The sequence below is a fragment of the Mercenaria mercenaria genome, chromosome 3 (assembly GCF_021730395.1).
Source record: "Mercenaria mercenaria strain notata chromosome 3, MADL_Memer_1, whole genome shotgun sequence".
Classification (NCBI taxonomy): Eukaryota; Metazoa; Mollusca; class Bivalvia; order Venerida; family Veneridae; genus Mercenaria; species Mercenaria mercenaria.
The window spans coordinates 20,690,118-20,710,292 of NC_069363.1; the positions used below are offsets into that span (position 1 = coordinate 20,690,118).

Below are 20,175 nucleotides of genomic sequence, written 5' to 3' on the forward strand. Positions count from 1 at the left end.
TAGTGGAGCAACAGCAGCCGCAAACACACCCGGGGTGAATGACAGATGTTTAAAGCGTCACGGTCGTTGGAAAACGGACCAAGCCAAAGATGGCTATGTTGACGATTCTTTAGAAAAGAGGCTGTTTATTACAAAATCTTTAAATCTATAATTGAGTAGAAACGTGATTTATCTGGATTTTTTGAAAAGATTCTCTATACTTTGTATTGTCTATAAATCATTCTCGCACCATGCACAAAAGTGTTTAGTCTTTTGTTATAATAGTTATTGTAAGGAAGCTGAGAAGGGACTTTACAGTTATCCGCGTTACACCGTATAGTGGATAACTGTTGTCCTGTCATAGCTGCATTACAAAACATGTAGAACAAGTTTTGGTATAGCCAAAGGCGTGGCTTTATGCTATATAAATAGAAGTAATAAGGGGGGGTATTCAGTTCTAGCGAGATTTTTCTGGAGTCACCTTCTACTTTTCAAAAAATCGAAGTTGTTATATTATTGTTGTTAAGCGTGTACTATATTTATATTTGTAGGAAATGAATTTCATGTAGAGGCATAGTGCATATAAGTGGGCATAAAATGTAATAGATGCAGCCTATGCATATGAAAGTATTTCATTCACGCAATTCAGCAGTTTGTAGTTAATCTGTGTACTTAACTGAATATTTGTTTTGACATTTAGCAAAAATGTTTTTTCATTTTAATTCAGACAAAAGAAAATTATGAACCAAGAAAGTCGGGGGTGGAGACACCTTTCTGTTTGCAGCATTTGGATATCACTACCTCCCCCCTCCCCCTCCAAATTTAAATAGATAATTAAAAGATGAGGGTTAAAAAGATATATAAAAAGGAGTTAGGGGTTGGGCAGCCGGCTCGCAGTTTCCCGACTTTCTTTTAAAACAGTATTCTTACAAACATGAAAGAGGCACGGTAAAAATTCTAATGTTCCCTTACAAAATGTTTTATTTTGAAGAACAAGATAGTTATGTTGTATCAAGAGGACATTAAATGGCAATTATATTGTTGAAATTATTTGTTATTGTAGAATCTGACTCTTGACCTGAATAAATCATTCTCGCACCATGCACAAAAGTGTTTAGTCTTTTGTTATAATAGTTATTGTAAGGAAGCTGAGAAGGGACCCGAATATCACGGCGAATTTGTAGGTTTCAGTCATCAAATCTGGTTATCCTTTGTTTAGTTAAGTTTATGCCTAGAGAGAAGAAATTAAGGACGAGTAACTTGGTAAACATGATTTATTCCCCTTTATCGCTCTTCACAGTAGAGCATGGGATATTACTTCTTATAATATAAGAGCTAATTTCACGCGAAATAACCTTTACAATTTTGTTTGATCAGAGTGACTAGATAAAAGAATAATTGACTAGATGAAACTTACTAAATCTTATAGAACATTGATAATCGCGTCATGCAATCAGGTCTATATAAATTCATTCTTTGTTATTGGTTAGAAACAGTGGTTATGAGATAATTTCACTCAATTCAACGAAAAGTTATTTATTTAAGCCCCTTCTCCACAAAATACAAAACTATAAATAGTTTAGAAAATAAATTAAAAATTGCAATAAATACCTGTTATCACCAGTCAACCAGCAATGTTCAATTAACACATGTACCGGAAACGCAAATATGACCATAGAGCGCTGCAGCACCGCAAAATAGGAACCCTTACGTATGATTTACTAAGTCCTACATAGGAGATAGTATGTCCTACGTAGGAGATACTATGTCCTACGTAGGAGATATTAAGTACTACGTAGGAGATACTAAGTACTACGTAGGAGATACTAAGTCCTACGTAGGAGATACTAACTCCTACGTAGGAGATACTAACTCCTACGTAGTACTTAATATCTCCTACGTAGGAGATACTATGTCCTACGTAGGAGATACTAAGTACTACGTAGGAGATAATATGTCCTATGTAGCAGATACTAAGTCCTACGTAGGAGATATTAAGTACTACGTAGGAGATACTAAGTCCAACGTAGGAGATACTAAGTACTACGTAGGAGATACTATGTCCTACGTAGGAGATATTAAGTACTACGTAGGAGATACTAAGTCCTACGTAGCAGATACTAAGTACTACGTAGGAGATACTGTGTCCTGCGAAGGAGATATTAAGTACTACGTAGGAGATATTAAGTACTACGCAGGAGATACTTAGTACTACATAGGAGATATTAAGTACTACGCAGGAGATACTAAGTCATACGTAGGAGATACGATGTCCTACGTAGGAGATGCTAAGTCCTACGTAGGAGGAGATACTAACTCCTATGTAGGAGATAGTAAGTCGTACGTAAGACAAATTTAAATCTCTCTGCTGGCACCAGGACGCTTCCATAGTCGAAAGAGTTCTAGTTTTGTAAGTGTGGAAGCCTCTGCAGGAACAAGCAGACTGAGTGTTTGCACAGGAATGATGCGGTTACCAATCTAATAATGCATTTACGATGACGTGATATTTCAACGATAACTTAAATTGTCTAACCGGGGCTGTCATCCTCTGTAAATGCGAAAATGTCGTGGCACATCAAGTTTAGACAATCAAATGACGGTAGTTGAGCTCTTCATTATTAATTACTATGAAAGATAAACTGTCTATTGCCAAGCTCGATATTCCAGCTCTGTATTCTTCATGATCAGTATATAAAATCGGATGCCAATGGTCGAGCATGGCATTGCAGCTCGGTATTCGTTTTCCACGATATACATGTAAATGCCGAAAGCCAATCCCAGCGGCAACTTCACAAACATTGCTAAACGTAGGATGCAGATCCGGACAGTCGCTTTTTAGAAATTAATTTCATATCAATATCTTAAATAAATTAGGAATTACCTTGTCTACTAGTATGTTCCATAATAGACCGGGGAGCTATATGCGACAATGAGCGACAGGTGTTTCGTGCACAGCTCCAAAACTCTGCTGTATCGTGATGAAGATTCATCTGGGAATTCATAAATTGTAAAATAATTAAAGGACAATAAGTCTGGTTAATGAAGGAATCCTTATGAACTCGCGCGACCACCACTCTCTATAATGGTTTATATTTGTGTAAAGTTTCAAGGGAAAAAACTTTTTCAGTTATAAGCATTTTCAATCTTTTTTTTACCAAATCAAAGGGAAAACTGCTTTTGCTGGGTCAAGGGGGATAATACTATATATATGTATGAGCAAAGGTAATGTGCTAATTAATAACTGTGTGAGCTTTAGTGATTCTAGCTAAAATACTTTTGAATTATAAGCATTTTCAATTTCGGACGGACGGACGGACGAACATCAGGACGGACAACGTCAAAGCAATATTCCTCCGCCTCCGGCAGGGATATTCAAGAAATTACTATTGTCATCGCATCCAGAAATATTTTATAAGCAAAAGCTTTGTATTTGATAATGGATAAAACTTTTCAATTAAAACACGTGATGATATAAACTTGTGCCGATTTATCTCCGACTATACCTAAACAAGACTTTATCTTTAGGTTGACCCGGAATAACTCTGAAAACATGTCATGTAATATTTGTAAACTTTATCTTGATCCTAAATTAGAAACATTATATATTTTCACTTTCTTGATAATGGACTATATTTGAACGTGATTTCTTCAGTTTGGTGAGTACCATTTCATTGATGTAACATATCATAAGTATAAACTACACTTTAACGAACTGTTTCAATTAAGGCTTTGTGATATTTTGATTTATGATAATTCTAAATTATAAATATTACGAATTTTAAAGAAGAAAGTAGGACGCTGGAGTAACGGGTATATTACAAGTATCAATCGATCAAGTTTATTCTCGAGATTTTTCCGAATCAGTAAGATAGGCTTTTAAGAGAATCATTGTACTATAACAGCGAAATATGTCCAGTAATTCACAAAGAAAATAAATTTCATTACTCGATATAAATTTGATTAAACCCATTAAAATACGACAGAAAAAAGAAAGAAAATGTGTTTGTTTCACATGTAGCATCTTAGTACTAAGTTCGGACACCTCCCATAAATTTTATAATATTTTGTAAACGATTTTCAACACTGAAATTTATAACATACTAGTGATGGTATTTTTTCCTGAAATGATTGAAAAATTCGTACAACTTGAAAAATGACAGACAAATGACGACCCACACCATCACAAAAGCAGCATTCGTCTATAACATGCGGATGAATCTTTAATAACAAGAACTTTTTCAAGTTAAACGTTCCAAATACTGCGTTATGTGCCGAAAGGACAGATATGCTTCAAGCTTCCTTGTGTTTATGCATAACTAACCCACTGACAATTTCTACAACTGTAATGACTTAAGCCAAAAGATAATAATTATTTAGTCGGCAAAAAATAACAACAAAAAACAACAACAACAAAAAACCCAACAGATTTGTACATAATAATTATTACGTTTTTCCCTATATGAATATATATAAACAACGTGACTCCCAGGGCGGGACTATATTTGAACCTAGGGGAATGATTTGAACAATCTTTGTAGAGTACTACTAGAGCATGCCACCAAATATCTAAGCCCTGTGCTTTATGGTTTCAGAAAAGAATATTTTTAAAGGGTTTTCCATATATAAGACAATGTAAAATCTGTAGGACCCTGGGGCGCAGTCAGTTTTGACCCCAGGATCATGATTTGAACAAACTTGATAGTTGCCCATTAGACTAACTAAATACCAAATGTCTAAGGTCTGGGCCTTATAAGTCAATGTAAATCAAGGGACCCTTCGGGCGTAGCATATATTCACCCAGAGTTATGATTTGAACAATTTTGGTAGAGAACCACTAGAGCATGCCACATAATAAAAATCTAAGCTCTGGGCCTTATGGTTTAAGACAAGAATTTTTTAAAGGTTTTTCCATATACAAGTCTTTAAACCATGTGCCGCCCCCCGGGGCGGGGCCAGTTTTAACTTCTTGGGTATGATTTGCACAATCTTGATAAAGGACTGCATACCAAATATCAAATCCCTAGGCCATGTGGTTTTGTACAAGATTTTCAAAGTTCTATCTAAACCATGTGACCCCAATGGTGGGACCATATCTGATCCTAGGGAGATAATTTGAACAATCTGGGTAGAGGACCATTAGATGATGCTACATACAAAATATCAAATCCATAGCCCCTGTGGTTTTGGACAAGAAGATTTTTACAATTTTTCCTTTCGGTTGCCATGGCAACAATATGTCAGTACGGACTTCAATTCTCTGAACATTTTTAAAGAAGACCATCCAAGGAACATCCCTGTGAAGTTCCATCAAAATTGGCCTGGTAGTTTAGGAGGAGATGTTGTTTAAAGAAAGTGTGGACGGACGGTGAGCTATCACAATAGCTCACCCCGAGTACGTTGTGCTAAGGTGAGCTAATAAAAATGCATCATCTGAAATAAATGCTTGCAAGTTGAGATTGGCTGATAACAAATGTGGTGAAGTGCAACATCAGATTTATTTCGATTAGGCTTAAACTACTCGAGAAGTAAGAGACGTGGAAATTCGTCACGTGTTTTGGCCACCCAAAGAGTTAATATTTAATTTACCTCCAATATCAACATTTAACGTCATGATGTTGCATATGTCTAATGCACATGGCATTACACGGTAAAATCTGGTGTAATTTGTGAAAAAAATAAAATAAAAAGGAAATGCATTTGTTTTGCATGAAAGAATTTCTTTCTCTCCTGGACTTTAGATTTTAAATTTTCACGAGTGTCGCGGGTGATGTTCACTCAGTAAAAAATAAATAAATAAATCCATACATATCCTTCGTTTGCAGTATGTATGTCGCTAGCTATCTGATGAGTCATCCGTCTTGCCGTTATCAGGGTTCAAAGGGAAGTGTACTGAACATAATTTAAAGTAAGAATGGCAACCAAAAGATTTAATAACCACTCTAAGCAGTACAGATTTTTTCACAGGCGATACGAGAAATGGTTGGATGACAAGTTAAGTACTGGTTTGATGTTAATAAATGTGTACTCACTATGACGGCCTGATATTGTGGCTTTCCTGCGCACTGGAACTGATTTATTATGGCTAACGATGTTTTATTTATTTTTTATTTTCAAGGCATATTACCCTCTTTATTATGTCAAAATGATAAAATTCAGCTTTATTTGCTCAGAAATGAGTTTTTGCCTTCAGTATGTCTAGGTTCTATGTTTCGCAGTAGAAAATACTTGCGTATGATTTCCTCGTGATTCGAGTTTTTAAGCCGAGACTAAAGACAAAATTTATTTTGTTTTTATGTAGAATTAAACATTACAATTACTTCCCGTGCTAAATAGGCTATTTTAACACTCTATTACAAAAGCACTATTAAAGGGACTAACCCACACATTTTAGGCCAAAAAAATAATTTCTCTCAAAATCCATAAAAAGTGAGAACTCTGAAAGTGACTAGCAGTGGTACAAACTTATTGACAAATTTTTTTTTTTGCAAGATATTCTTATAAATATCCAAATATATTGTGCCGTTGCAACGCTTTTGAAATAACGCATGAATGAAAAATTACATTCTTCTTGCATTTTTACCAATATCTAACTTATTTTGACCCACTTTATCATTGTTAGTGTCATATATACATGGTGGCTGAAAAATTTCAGTCAAACTGTGTACGAGTAGCTTTAAACAAAACAAACCTTTTGTATGTAGGCGTAATATAGTTAAATCAGGCACTCGAAAGTGTAAAAAGTAAATATTTTGCTTTGTTATAAAAATGAAAATTTATTTAATCATTTACTAAACATTTGTGAATAGTGTTCATATAGGTTGCGCACAGACGGATATCATAGAGCCGCATACCTCATGCAAGCCGGAAGGATGGCTTACTCGCGGATGGCTTATAGTCACCACCTTATCCGTCCGTCTGTCCGTCCGGAGGATAACTAAAATGCATTGAAGATATTAAGTTGAAATTTATAAAATAACAGAGGTGCACTGGCAAGGAACCAAAACCCTAGGTGGTCCCATTCTTTAATTATCTCCCTTTTAAAAAAACATTGTCCGGGGCATAACTCGAATACTATGTAAGATATTGACTTTATACTTTATATATTGATAGAGAATAGTGGGAGGGAGTGCAGTGACAAGGAACCCTAACTCTAGATGGTTCAATTTTTGAATTATCTCCCTTTTTTACAAACCTTGTCCGGAACATAACTTGAATACTATGTAAGGTATTGACTTCATACTTTACATACTGATAGAGGTCAGTTAGAGGGAATGCAGTGAAAAGGAACCATAACTCTAGGTATCCCATTTTTGAATTATCTCTTTTTTTATGAAAACCTTGTCTAGGGCGTAACTTGAATACGATGTAAGGTATGACTTCATACTTTACATATTCATTGAAGTCAGTGAGAGGGAGTGCAGTGACAAGGAACTATACCTCTAGGTGATCCCATTTTTATATTATTTCCCTTTTTTGACACTTCTTGTCCGAAGGATAACTCAAAAAGTATTGAAGGTACCAAGTTGTATCTTTATACAATGATACACCTCATTGAGAGAAAATGCGACATGGAACCATATTTATTAACTCTAGGTAGACCCATTTTTGAATTATCCCTTCTACTTTTCCAGGGCATAATTCCAATACTAGGTAAGGTATTGACTTCATACTTTACATATTCATAAAGATCAGTGAGAGGGAGTGCAGTGTTAAAGAACCACAACTCTTGCTAACAACATTTCTCCTTAACACAACCTCCGTCACTGAAAAGCCTCTTGTGCTACAGTAATTTCGGGGAGCATTCATCGGTGTTACCGATCGCGTTGTTCAATAATACTAAAGTTTTAATGTAGGTGAACCTGATTTGGAGTGTTTTTTTTTTCGTGGGGAGGGAGAGGGTGGGGTGTTTTTGTGCCTTTAGAAGTTTACACATTAGATCTGCCTTTTTACATCTTTAATTTGTTGGCAAGGTAATTTATATAATCCAATGCTTCTTAGACGTTTTGTTTGCTAGATAGAGTTAGATCAGCAATATATTGGTGGATTCTCATCAGAACTTCTGCCGCTTCAAAAGCCCTGTTGAACATATACAGTGGAATCTCCATAATCCAAAACATTGTAATCCGAAAACCTCTCTAAACCGAACGAATTATTTGGTCCCGATATTCTTATTCATTCTCATACTGGTCCGAGTATGTTCTGGTGAGAGAAGTACCATTTGAGTTTGAAACTAAGCCGCAGACTGTGCATTCCCGTTAAATTGGTTTTTTTTTTTTTTTTAGGGGGGGGGGGGGGGGGGGTTGCTGGTGCTTGTAATAGTATAGGCCTATGACTATTAGCAATATCTACCTCTATACCCGCGCCATGCGTGTTTACAACCCAAATAATTACACAAAACATAGAAATAATGACTAGAATTTTGACGAATTTCAGAGTATAATAACACATACGTATTGATTTTTGTATATTTACATTCGCCCTATTCTTTTCCATTGAAACTTTTGACGTTCATTTCGTATGAACAGCAAAAAGAAAGGCGCGAAAGTTACGTCATCGCTGCTTAATGATAACCGACCGCTGTTTTGACGACGTCCGCGTATAGTCAGGGAGAACGTTCCTTAGATGACGTCGCCGGGAAGCTGATTTTAATATTAAATGCTACAAATTATATGCAATTCATAATATTATATAGTTTACAAATGGAAAGGAAATATAATGTAAATATAAGAAATGAAACTTTTTTTTCGGTGTTAATGCGAAATGAACGACAGAATAGGATCGGCAAATTAAACATGAATCGCTAGCGCGATGAACACCGAAAAAAATCATTTCATTTCTTAGCGTGCCACTCCGTGTAGTTTGCAACTACTAATATTTAAAGGGTCACAAAATGCATTAAGATCTCATGGCAATTTACAGTTTGCTTTTTTTTTTACAGTAGGTAAATCAATTACCTCCGAAATGCCTCCATATCATTGAGTATCGATTTATCAGTTTAAAAGATAATTGTTGGAAAGTCGTCGTCGCGCATTTGGCATAATATATATCGATTATATACGCGTCTATTTTCGCTGTTTTATTGCTTTAAATCTGTTCGTAAGATTAATTAGATTATTTTTAAAACCGCAGCATGCACAGAAAGAGTTTCAGTTGCAAAATAACTACGATTTTTAAAGTTATTTAACAGAATTTAAAACCGAACTTGTCAGTAAAAATGACACTCATATATCTTTATTTCAGATTGATTGTCAGTACAGTAAAATAGACGATCTGCCATGGGAGACACTTCTCTCGTACTAGAGGGCGATTTCCTGTATATTCTAGTGCTGGTGATTATAGTGGCGCACCTGTCTATCATGGTGATAGTTATATATTATTCTTGCTGTAGGAAAAAATGTGTGTGTCGTATAAATATACAAAACAACACTATACATCAAAACAGTTCAAGTGAAACAGCAAGAATTAGTGCAAGAATAGCTCAAAGTGACTTAACCGACTCTGATAGTGAAGTTGGAACTCACGAGAGACCAGTAACAAACGGGTCTACCTCATTAATTACACAAGTTCGAACCCGGCTACACGGTCATACAGACACAACCGGACCTCCAGAAGTACAAACTACCGGGCTACCACCCCCATATTCTGGGCATGAGATCAGTGTTGAGTACACAAATGCTGGTGCAAGTTTTGAAGATATAGATCTGCATTTACCGTCGTACGACGATATCGCCGGTCAATTGCCGTCTTGGAGCGAAATTCAAGAAACGGGACAATATGAAACTGAGAAACCGCCGACGTATGAAGAGGCTGCAGCGGCAAAGAGGCGGGAAAGTTGATAAACGTGTAGATAGTACAAAATTAACTAATATTAGATTATAGTGTTTACTTTGGTGTTAGTCCCAGTATTGCTCACCTAGACTTATTTCATCCCAGACGATCTAGTTTCCACTTTAAAGGTTTTATGTAGAGTATATAACAACTGTGACCTCTAGAGTGTTAGCAAGGTGTTTCTGTGATTTACCCTACTGACCTAATTTTGAACCTGGCCTACACATTATAAAGGTAAACATGCTCAAAAGGTCTTCTGATGTACAGATAGCAAATGTCGCCTCTTAGGTTTTAAGAATTAATTTAGTGGCCTAATTTAGAGCCAAGATGACCCATTTAAATACTCCAGATTCTGACTAGTAAATGTGGTCTCTACAATGTTAACAAGAATTTTCTGATTTGACCTAGTAAACTACTTTTTAACCTCATATGACGTGCAATTTTAGCATCAAGAACAGTCAAATGGAAACATCTGAAAAAAGAGACAAATATTCTGACCTTGTTTTATATAAATAAGGCAGACCATTACCTATGTTTTTCAATTATTTGACCATGTCAAATGGAAACATCTGAAAAACCTTGAGACCTAGGTTTTTACCAAAGAGACCCAGTTACAATTTATCCTATATTTTAAACAGACAAACATTTTGTCTAAGTGTCAAGAAACTAACGATTAGAATTACACAAAATTTGGACACTGTAGCATCCTCGCATAGACCTCTTTCGAGTTTGCTCAAATGGTTTTGATGGCTCCTTTAAAGGGCCGTCGGATCGAAAACTAAAATATAAAAAAAAAATAAACGACTTCTTCTCATGAGCCACCCGAGTGTGTGTGTTCGGGTTTAACGTCCTTTTCAACAATTTTTCAGTCATATAAACGACGGCATGAGCCACCTGAACTTAATATATACGTATATTTGGCCCTGTCTCATTTATGCATGGTTCAGCTTGCAATGCCCCTTTTAGAGGACACATGAGTGTAAAATAGAAACACTTTAAATGACCTCCTGAAAAAGATGATGGATCGTCAACAAACTTGGTCTGCAGCGTCCTTGTCCCGGCTGTTTTCATTTTTAAACAAATGGTTTCGCTTGGCCCCTTTTATGGGCCACAGAGCTAAAATAGAAACAAAATCTTATGACCTTCACATGAGCGTTCTGATTGGTCTTCACCATCCTCTCTCATGTTTGTTAAAATGGTTTTACTTGGCGTATTTTTGGGGCCGCTAGAACTACAAATAGACCAAAACCTTTAAATGACTTCTTTTAATGAACCACTGGATGGATTTTTCACTAAACTTAGTGTGCAGCATCCTCTTATACGTTGTCAAATGGTTCCGTTAGTCCGCTTTAATGAGCCATCAGAGATAAAATAGAAAAAATATCTCAAGAACCAGATGATTGATCTGTAGCATCCTTATGTTGTATTCTTTCAATTTCTTTTAAGGGGGTTCTGCTTGACCCCTTTCACGGGAGCCTAAGGTAAGAAAAAAACTTAAAACGACATTTTCTCATGAACCATATGAAGGATCTTTATAGCATCTTTGTATGGCCCTCTCTCAAGTTGTTAAAATAGTCTGTTTGGCATCTTTCACGAGTGAACAGAGCTAAAATGAATAACCGTTCAACGACTTCTACTTAACAGATCTTCGCAAAATTTGGTTTGTAGTATCCTTGTTTGATCTTCTCTCAGTTTTGTTTACGTGGAATAGCTTAGCCCTTTTTAAGGGCCGTTAGAAATAAAATAGAGAACAACAACCATAAACGACTTGTTCTTATACCACTTGAAATATCATCACCAGATTTGTTCTAATATTCCCCCGCCTTCACGAAATAACCATTGTCGTCGCATCCAGAAGTATTTTGTAAGCGAAAGTATTTGATAATGGATAAAACGTTTTAGTCAAAACACGTGATGATATAAAATTGTGTCGATACTTTATCTTTAGGTTGACCCGGAACAACTCTGAAAACATGTCATGTGATGTTTGTAAACTTTATCTTGACCCTAAATTTGAAACATTATATATTTTCACTTTCTTGATAATGGACTATATTTGAACGTGATTTATTCAATTTGGTGAGAAACATTTCATTGAAGTAACATGTCATAAGTATAAACTACACTTCTACGAACTGTTTCAATTAAGGCGAGTCAAAATCATATTTTGATTTAAGACGAGTCTAAATTATTAATATTGCGAAAGAAGAAAGTAGCACGCTGGAGTAACGGATATATTACAACTGCGAATTCCAATCAATTACGGTGATTTTTTTCGAGATATCTCCGAACTCAGTAACGTAGTATCGAAATATAACATAGAAATTTGTTAAGAAATTCATAGAGAAAAATAGAGTTCATTATTTGATAGTTTGATTAAAACCATTGAAATACGAAAGAAAAGGGAAAGAAATGTGTTTGTTTCATAAGATGATGTTACAGTACACTGAGCAAAATTTCGTTGAACGATTTTCAACATTGAATTCTGCTAGTGCTGGTAATATTTCCTGAAAAAAAGAGAGAAACATTCGTAATATTTAAGAAATGACAAGCTTTAAAACAGGACCGCACCATCACAAAAACAGACTAAAGTTTTGATGCATTTGCAAAAGTGTCGCAGTGCTGAGTTTTCACATAACTAGTTTTCAGCAATTGTTTATTCTATTAAAGGGTGACAACTTTTTGAGAATATTTTAAGTATCCACTCATTAGAGGTAGATTGTTGGTAATTAAAGATGTTGTTCGTTTATAAAATATTGCTGTGTTTTGATGATAAAGTCCTAAACATTAAACTGTAAAAGAAAACTAAAAATGTCAAAGAATTATTTAACATACATATCCTCATGTCGTTTATAATTTGATGAGTCATCCTTCTATCTTTTAATTTTCATGTTTATCTTTAGTTTAACGTCATCAGGGTACAAAGGGAAGGGTATTGGACACAAAGTAAGAATGGCAACTAGAATATGTAAACATGTGTATTTCAAGAACAGAACAGAACAGATATTTCATTAACGTATACAATACATCTTGTTAATACAACATGAGATTACACATATAATACAATACACGTGATAGGCAAAATGACTTTTAAGTTTCTGCAGATAATGAACAGATCTGATAACCATTGAGATGTTACAAGAATATTACAACGGTATCACAATAGAAATGATGTCAATCTTGTTATACTTGTATACAGAAAATAATGCACACAAATAATCTGCATTTGCGAATTCAAGAAGTATAGGTAGTATAATACATGGTGATCAATTAAATGTTAACACAAACAAACGCACATGCATTTCCAAGACACGAGTTTAAATTCCTTGCAATAATTCGTTTCTCTTGTTATTAGCTAATGTTATATATTTACACAAATTTTTGTGAGCATTTATACATACTTGTAGGAGTATAGAAATAATGTTGAATGAACTTTGTACGTAATTCTTTATAAACTCTACATTTAAGAACAAAATGAAATTCATTTTCAGCCTCATTAAGATCACATAACTGACTGTTCGTGTCGTTCTAACCTGTCCAGACTCTATACGTAACCTATGTACAGATATACGGAGTTTCGTTAAACAACTTCATCATGTTTTACATAATAATATATTCAAATAATTTTCAATACCAAAATTTGTTTTAACGTGTGAATATAAAGTGTTTAAAACATTATTTGCAGCAATGTCGGCACACCGTTTTTGCTTAAAACAATCTATAATTCTTTGTTTAAAAATGGGTACAAATGTTTTGGCTTCAAATTGACCTGGTAAATTCAAAAAATCAGAAAATCCATGCTCGTTAAGAAGGCATTTCAGTATGATTTCACACGGTATGCCCATTTTTTACACCATTATAATTACACTGTTCCAAGCATTTTGATAAATACCTTTCAAAATAACATTATCTGTCTTTAATAATTTATTGATAGCATAATAACATTAATAACATGGTATTCCACCTGGTACATTTTAGTGAGATTGATCTTTGTTTTTGGTTTGAAACCAAGATTTACTGAACCCATCACATACATATTCGGTTTGGCTTTATTGGCTCAACGGTTTGTTGCTGCTCGTGTTAATTTATGATTATTAGCAACCTCAACAAACCTATATTCTACACCCGCTGCCAGTGCACTTTCAACCCGAATACTTGCCTAAAACATAGAAATAATTACGCATAGAACATTGATGAATTTTCTAGTGTATCACATACGATTTTGATAGATTTTTTGTGCGTTCCTCTACGTAGTTTGCAACAGTGCGTTGGCTCCAATCTTACAGAAGGTCACGAAAATACATCTAGTTCTCATGGCATTTTACAGTGTTTTTGTAGTAGTAAATCAATTACATCCGAAATCTCTCCACAACAAAGCATCAATTAATCAGTTTATAAGATAAGGGAATGCAACTGAATGAATCAGTCGGACAGTCAATATTTAAAATATTTAATATAAACCTTTACCAATTTTGTCTAAAATACGGCTTGTATTTCACAAGTAAATACGAGCAGGCAAAAAATTCGTATTGTACCTTTTGTATTGTATGTCGCCTGATTACTTTCATTCAATAAGCATGACCTGAAACAGTTCTATAAATAACGCACACACACAATAGTTCTATTTTAACATCGATTAATATTGAAGATTTCGTCAAAAAGGTGGAGGTGTATATAAAGGATCTTTAAGAGTATTGTATCCGGCTCTCTAGAATTTTGCCAGGTCGGATCACGCGCCGACCTGGCAAAATCCGCATGATCCCGCATCAAGCTACTGTTATAATAACCCTACGCGAAATATTACGCTTTTTTTCTCTGTTGTTATTGCTTCACACTCCTGTATCTTTATTTTAGATTGCAAGTACAGTAAAACAGATTATCTACCATGGGCGACACCGGGCAAGACACTTCTCTCATACCAGAGAACGATTTTCCGTACCTTCTAGTGCTGGTGGTTATAGTGGCGCACCTGTCTGTCATGGTGATAGTTATATATTATTCTTGCTGTAGGAACAAATGTGTGTGTCGTATAAATATACAAAACAACACTATACATCAAAACAGTTCAAGTGAAACAAGAAGAATTAGTGCAAGGATAGCTCAAAGTGACTTAACCGACTCGGATAGTGAAGCTGGTGAAGCTGGAACTCAAAGATCGGTAACAAACTTGTCTACCTCATTAATTACACAAGTTCGAACCCGGCTTCACGGTCATACAGACACAACCGGACCTCAAGTGGTACAAACTACTGGGCTACCACCCCCATATTCTGAGCATGAGACTAGTCTTGAGTACACAAATGCTGGTGCAAGTTTTGAAGATATAGATCTGCATCTACCGTCGTACGACGATATCGCCGGTCAATTGCCGTCTTGGAGCGAAATTCAAGAAACGGAACAATACGAAACTGAGAAACCGCCGACGTATGAAGAGGCTGCAGCGGCAAAGAGGCGGGAAAGTTGATAAACGTGTAGATAGTACAAAATTAACTAATATTAGATTATAGTGTTTACCGTGAAGTGTTCTTGCACCACATACACAGTGAAGTAATTGAGTTATGTTTTAAAATGGCAATTATTTAATATGAACTGAAAACGTCACGGATTTATTCACAAAATATATCACACTAAGCCTGTCAGGTACAGCATTACACATGCATCATACAACGATCTATGTTAAGTAGCTAAATGCATTACATGTTGGACAAAATCCGACGCCACTACTCTTGCACCAATATTTACAGTCGCCAGTAACTACGTATTTCTTGCCACGCTTTAAATAAGATGAAGCGAACTAGGCATCCGTCACTACAACTTATATTCATCAGAGTGCCACAAAAGCCCAGTATTGCTCACCTGGGCTTGTTTTATCCCAGACGACCTAGTTTCCACTTTGACTTTTATTTCATTAAGATGTATATCAGATAAAAAATGTGGTCTTCACGAGTGTTAACAAGGTCTTCCTATGATTTAACCTCGTTACCTATAGGGACCTTGATAATCCAGTTTCAAACCTAAACTAGATTTGATTCAGGCAAACTTTCTGACAGACTTTTATGAAGATGTTGCCTCTACAGTATTACAAAGTTTTTTTTCTATGCTCTGACCCAATGACCTAGTTTTTGACCTCAAAAACCCAATTTCAAAGCTAACCTGGATTTCATGTAGAAAAACATTTGGCTGAAAGTTTTATGAAAATGAGGTAGGAAATTTTGACCCTAGATGACCCATTATATGAGATCATCCCTATTTTATTGAAGGGAACACTGTGACCATTTTTCATTAAGACTGGACAAAAACTGTGACCTCTAGAATGTTAAAAGTGGACTTGATGACAACAGATGACGCTTAACGGACACAAGGCAATCACAATAGCCCACTTTGAGCGCTTTGTGCTCTGATGGGCTAAAAATGGATTGTTAGAATCTATTCAGAGTAAATGAGGCTGTAAAATCATGGAATTTTTGCATGGCATCCACTATGAAAATGAGCCGCGCCATGGGAAATCCAACATAGTGCATTTGTGGCCAGCATGGATCCAGACCAGCCTGCTCATCAGTCTGGTCAGGATCCATGCTATTCGCTTTCAAAGCCTATTAGAAATACAGAAACCGTTAGCGAACAACATGGATCCTTACAGACTGCGTGGATGCTTAGGCTGGTCTGGATCCATGCTGGTCGCAAATGTACTATGTTGGTTTTTGCGAGGCATCCACTATGAAAATGTGTTTTATTTCTAAATACATTAAGGTTAATAATTTTACTAAACAGACAAACTCAGAAGGCTTGTTTATTTTATCTTTCCTTTACCTTTTTTATATATCCAAATGTTTTTCAAGTTGATTGCTTTCTTATAATGTGGCCATTCTTATCAGATCTTTATTTTATATCAATTGTGTGGGACTTAGTCTGTTGCTGTTAAAATGTTTAGTTGTTTGGTTTTTATGTACTAATTTATTACGTAATATAGTGACTTCGTAGCTTTGATGAAGGTAATCCCTCTGGGCATTATTTCTGGAATGAGCATGCACCTGGGTAAAACCCACCTTTCATAAACCAGCTGAATGTAAAGTTTCAAACCAAACAGCAATGAGGCGCCAGTGTTTGAAGGTAGCAATCTTAACCATTTGACAACAAAGGCCCCCAGCATGTTAGGAAATGAAACAAGAGCTGTCACAGGAGAGAGCGTGCTCGACTATATCGGTGCTGGATAGTGGAACTGGGCACATCTAAGGAAACTGGAGCTGTCACTGGAGTGTTTATTAACTCCAATGGTGAATGAAGATATTGCACAATTGCCTGAGTCTGTGTCAAAAATATTAAGTAATAAGAGAGGTACAGATAAAGTGTATCAAAACACTATATAAGTATAGCCTAAGCAAAAAGGGGGCATAATTAATAAAATATTGGTGCAAGAGTTATGCATCTTGTGTCATATGATGTGGGTGATAATGTGGAACAACTACTTAAGTTTGAATCAAATGCATTTCATAATAACTGAGAGATAGTGAAAATGCATCAAAATTAACCTTTAATTCTAAGTAAAAGGGGGCATAATTCATGAAAAATTGGTGCCAGAGTTATGCACCTTGTGTTAAATGGTGCGGGTGATGATGTTGAACAACTATTTTAAGTCTGAATCAAATCCATTCAGTAATAACAGTGATAGAGCGAAAGTGCATCAAAACTTTAACCTAAAATTCTAAGTAAAAAGGGGGAATAATTCATGAAAAATTGGTGCCAGAGTTATGCACCTTGTGTCATATGGCATCAGTGATGATGCTGAACAACTATTTTAGTTTGAATCAAATCCATTCAGTAAAAACAGAGATAGAGTGAAAGTGCATCAAAACTTTAACCTGAAATTCTAAGTAAAAAGGGGGAATAATTCATGAAAAATGTGTGCCAGCATTATGCATCTTGTGTCATATGATGTGGGTGATGATGTTGAACAATTATTTTAAGTCTGAATCAAATCCATTCTGTAATAACAGTGATAGAGTGAAAGTGCATCAAAACTTTAACCTTAAAAACTAAGTGGTAAGGGGAGATAAATCATGAAATATTGGTGCCAGAGTTATGGCCCTTATGCCAGATGATGTGGGTGATGATGAGGAATAACTATTTCAAGTTTGAATCAAATCCATTCAGTAATAACAGTGATAGAGCGAAAGTGCATCAAAACTTTAACCTAAAATTCTAAGTAAAAAGGGGGAATAATTCATGAAAAATTGGTGCCAGAGTTATGCATCTTGTGTTATATGGCATCGGTGATGATGCTGAACAACTATTTTAGTTTGAATCAAATCCATTCAGTAAAAACAGAGATAGAGTGAAAGTGCACCAAAACTTTAACCTGAAATTCTAAGTAAAAAGGGGGAATAATTCATGAAAAAAGTGTGCCAGCATTATGCATCTTGTGTCATATGATGTGGGTGATGATGTTGAACAATTATTTTAAGTTTGAATCAAATCCATTCAGTAATAACAGAGATAGAATGAAAGTGCATCAAAACTTTAACCTTAAAAACTAAGTGGAAAGGGGAGATAAATCATGAAATATTGGTGCCAGAGTTATGGCCCTTATGCCAGATGATGTGGGTGATGATGAGGAATAACTATTTCAAGTTTGAATCAAATCCATCAAGTAATTACAGAGATAAGTTGAAAAAAGTGAAAGTGTAAAAAAACTTTAACCAAGGTGGGGACGCAGAAAGAAGCCGACGCGGACGCCGGGGCGAGTAGGATAGCTCTCCTTATACTTCGTATAGTCGAGCTAAAAAAGGTCCTTCAACACTGCCTGGTAGCAACATTAGACAGTTTCAGGTAAACACTTTCTCTCAGATGTTGATAAAGTGGTTTAACACTACTGATACAGATAAGCTCAGCATCACTCCATCCACTAAAAAGGATTCTTTATGATGTCTTCAGTGAAAGACAGTCTGTGAAAATAAAAATCAACAACTGTTTTACAGTCTGTCTGTTGCAGACAATATTTAAAATAGTAACTACAACTGAGTTGAAATGATTTAGCAGTTTAGCACTAATATGAGCTTTGTAAAAGTAAAAGTAACTTTGTTAACCCTTAGCCTGCTGGCAGCAAGTGATTATGCCATTGCGACCAGTGCAGACCGATGATGGTCTGCACTGTTCACTATTCAGTCAGTAAATTTTCAGCAAACACCCTTTCAAATAATAAATGGTATTGCCCAAATTGAATGATGGACCAGTCCATTTTAGAAATTTAGCAGGGTAAAGTTAAACTGTTAGCATTACACAGACACAATTAGGGTCAAATGGTGACTGTCAAGGTACTGTTTTGGAATAAGACAAGAAATGCCACTGAATACATTAAGACACTGGTTGACACCTGAGTAGACTTGCCAGTCAGCTACAAAGCTTCCCCAGGTGACTGAATTCTAAACATCACAGGTTTTGAACCTGAAGAGCTTGAAACCCACCTACCCAACAGTAAACATGAACTGTTGGTAAAAGAAATTTGTAGATCCATTACCCCTTCACTTAAGTAATTTGACAGCCCTAAGACCAGTCTTCTTCATTTGTTATTGGAAACTTTTCTGATAGGCAATATCAACCTATCAAGTTTTACAACATTAGGCCAAAGTATTCTCCAGTTATTGATTAGAAACTGTCTTTAATGTCAAGCTCACAACATCCTAAAGCTACTAACCATCAGAACAATAGCTGCCGTCAGTCATCTAGTTAAGTTTGACCACTATAGGCCATGCATAATCCACTTGTTTGGCAGAAGCCTTTTCAAGGTTTATTTGACCTTAAACTATGACCTACAAACCCTAAATTCTGACCAGAGACAATGACTACAGTATGCCAAAGCCTTCTCCCAACAGTTTTGCAGGAAATGTTTTTAGTTTGAAGGTCAGTGACCTTAACGTTTAATCTGACCTCCAGTCATGGGGGTCATCTACTGGCCACAATTGTCATGTGATGTTTGACCATTGCAAGTCTAAAATTCATCAATTATTGAGCTCAAACTATTTTCCGTCTGAAGGCCACTCTAGTCTTGACGTTAGACACTACTGACCCTAATACAGCAATCATATAACGACCACGGGCAATCATCCTCTGAAATTTTGACCACTTTACATCTAAGCCTTCTCTAATCTAGAAATTGTTTCAGTCTGTTTGTTACCTTGACCCTCTGATCCTCAAACAATAGAGATTATCTCCCAACCACAGGCAAGCAATTTATGCAGTTTGACTACTGCATGCCAAAGCAATCTATAGTTATGATCGGAAACCAGTGTCTAGCAATAAATGGAATGACTAGCATGAGCAAAATAACATACGCTCCTTCCAATGAGGGTATAATAAATACAAAGTACAGTC

General features: G+C 35.8%; 1 long non-coding RNA gene across 1 annotated transcript; it reads left to right on the forward strand.

The window, feature by feature from the left end:
• Nucleotides 1-3,499: 3,499 nt before the first annotated feature.
• On the forward strand, nt 3,500-15,050 carry LOC123525308 (uncharacterized). Its single transcript, XR_006681433.2, has 3 exons — nt 3,500-3,635; nt 9,220-11,886; nt 14,662-15,050. It is a non-coding gene; the product is annotated as an uncharacterized LOC123525308 (long non-coding RNA).
• Nucleotides 15,051-20,175: the final 5,125 nt, after the last annotated feature.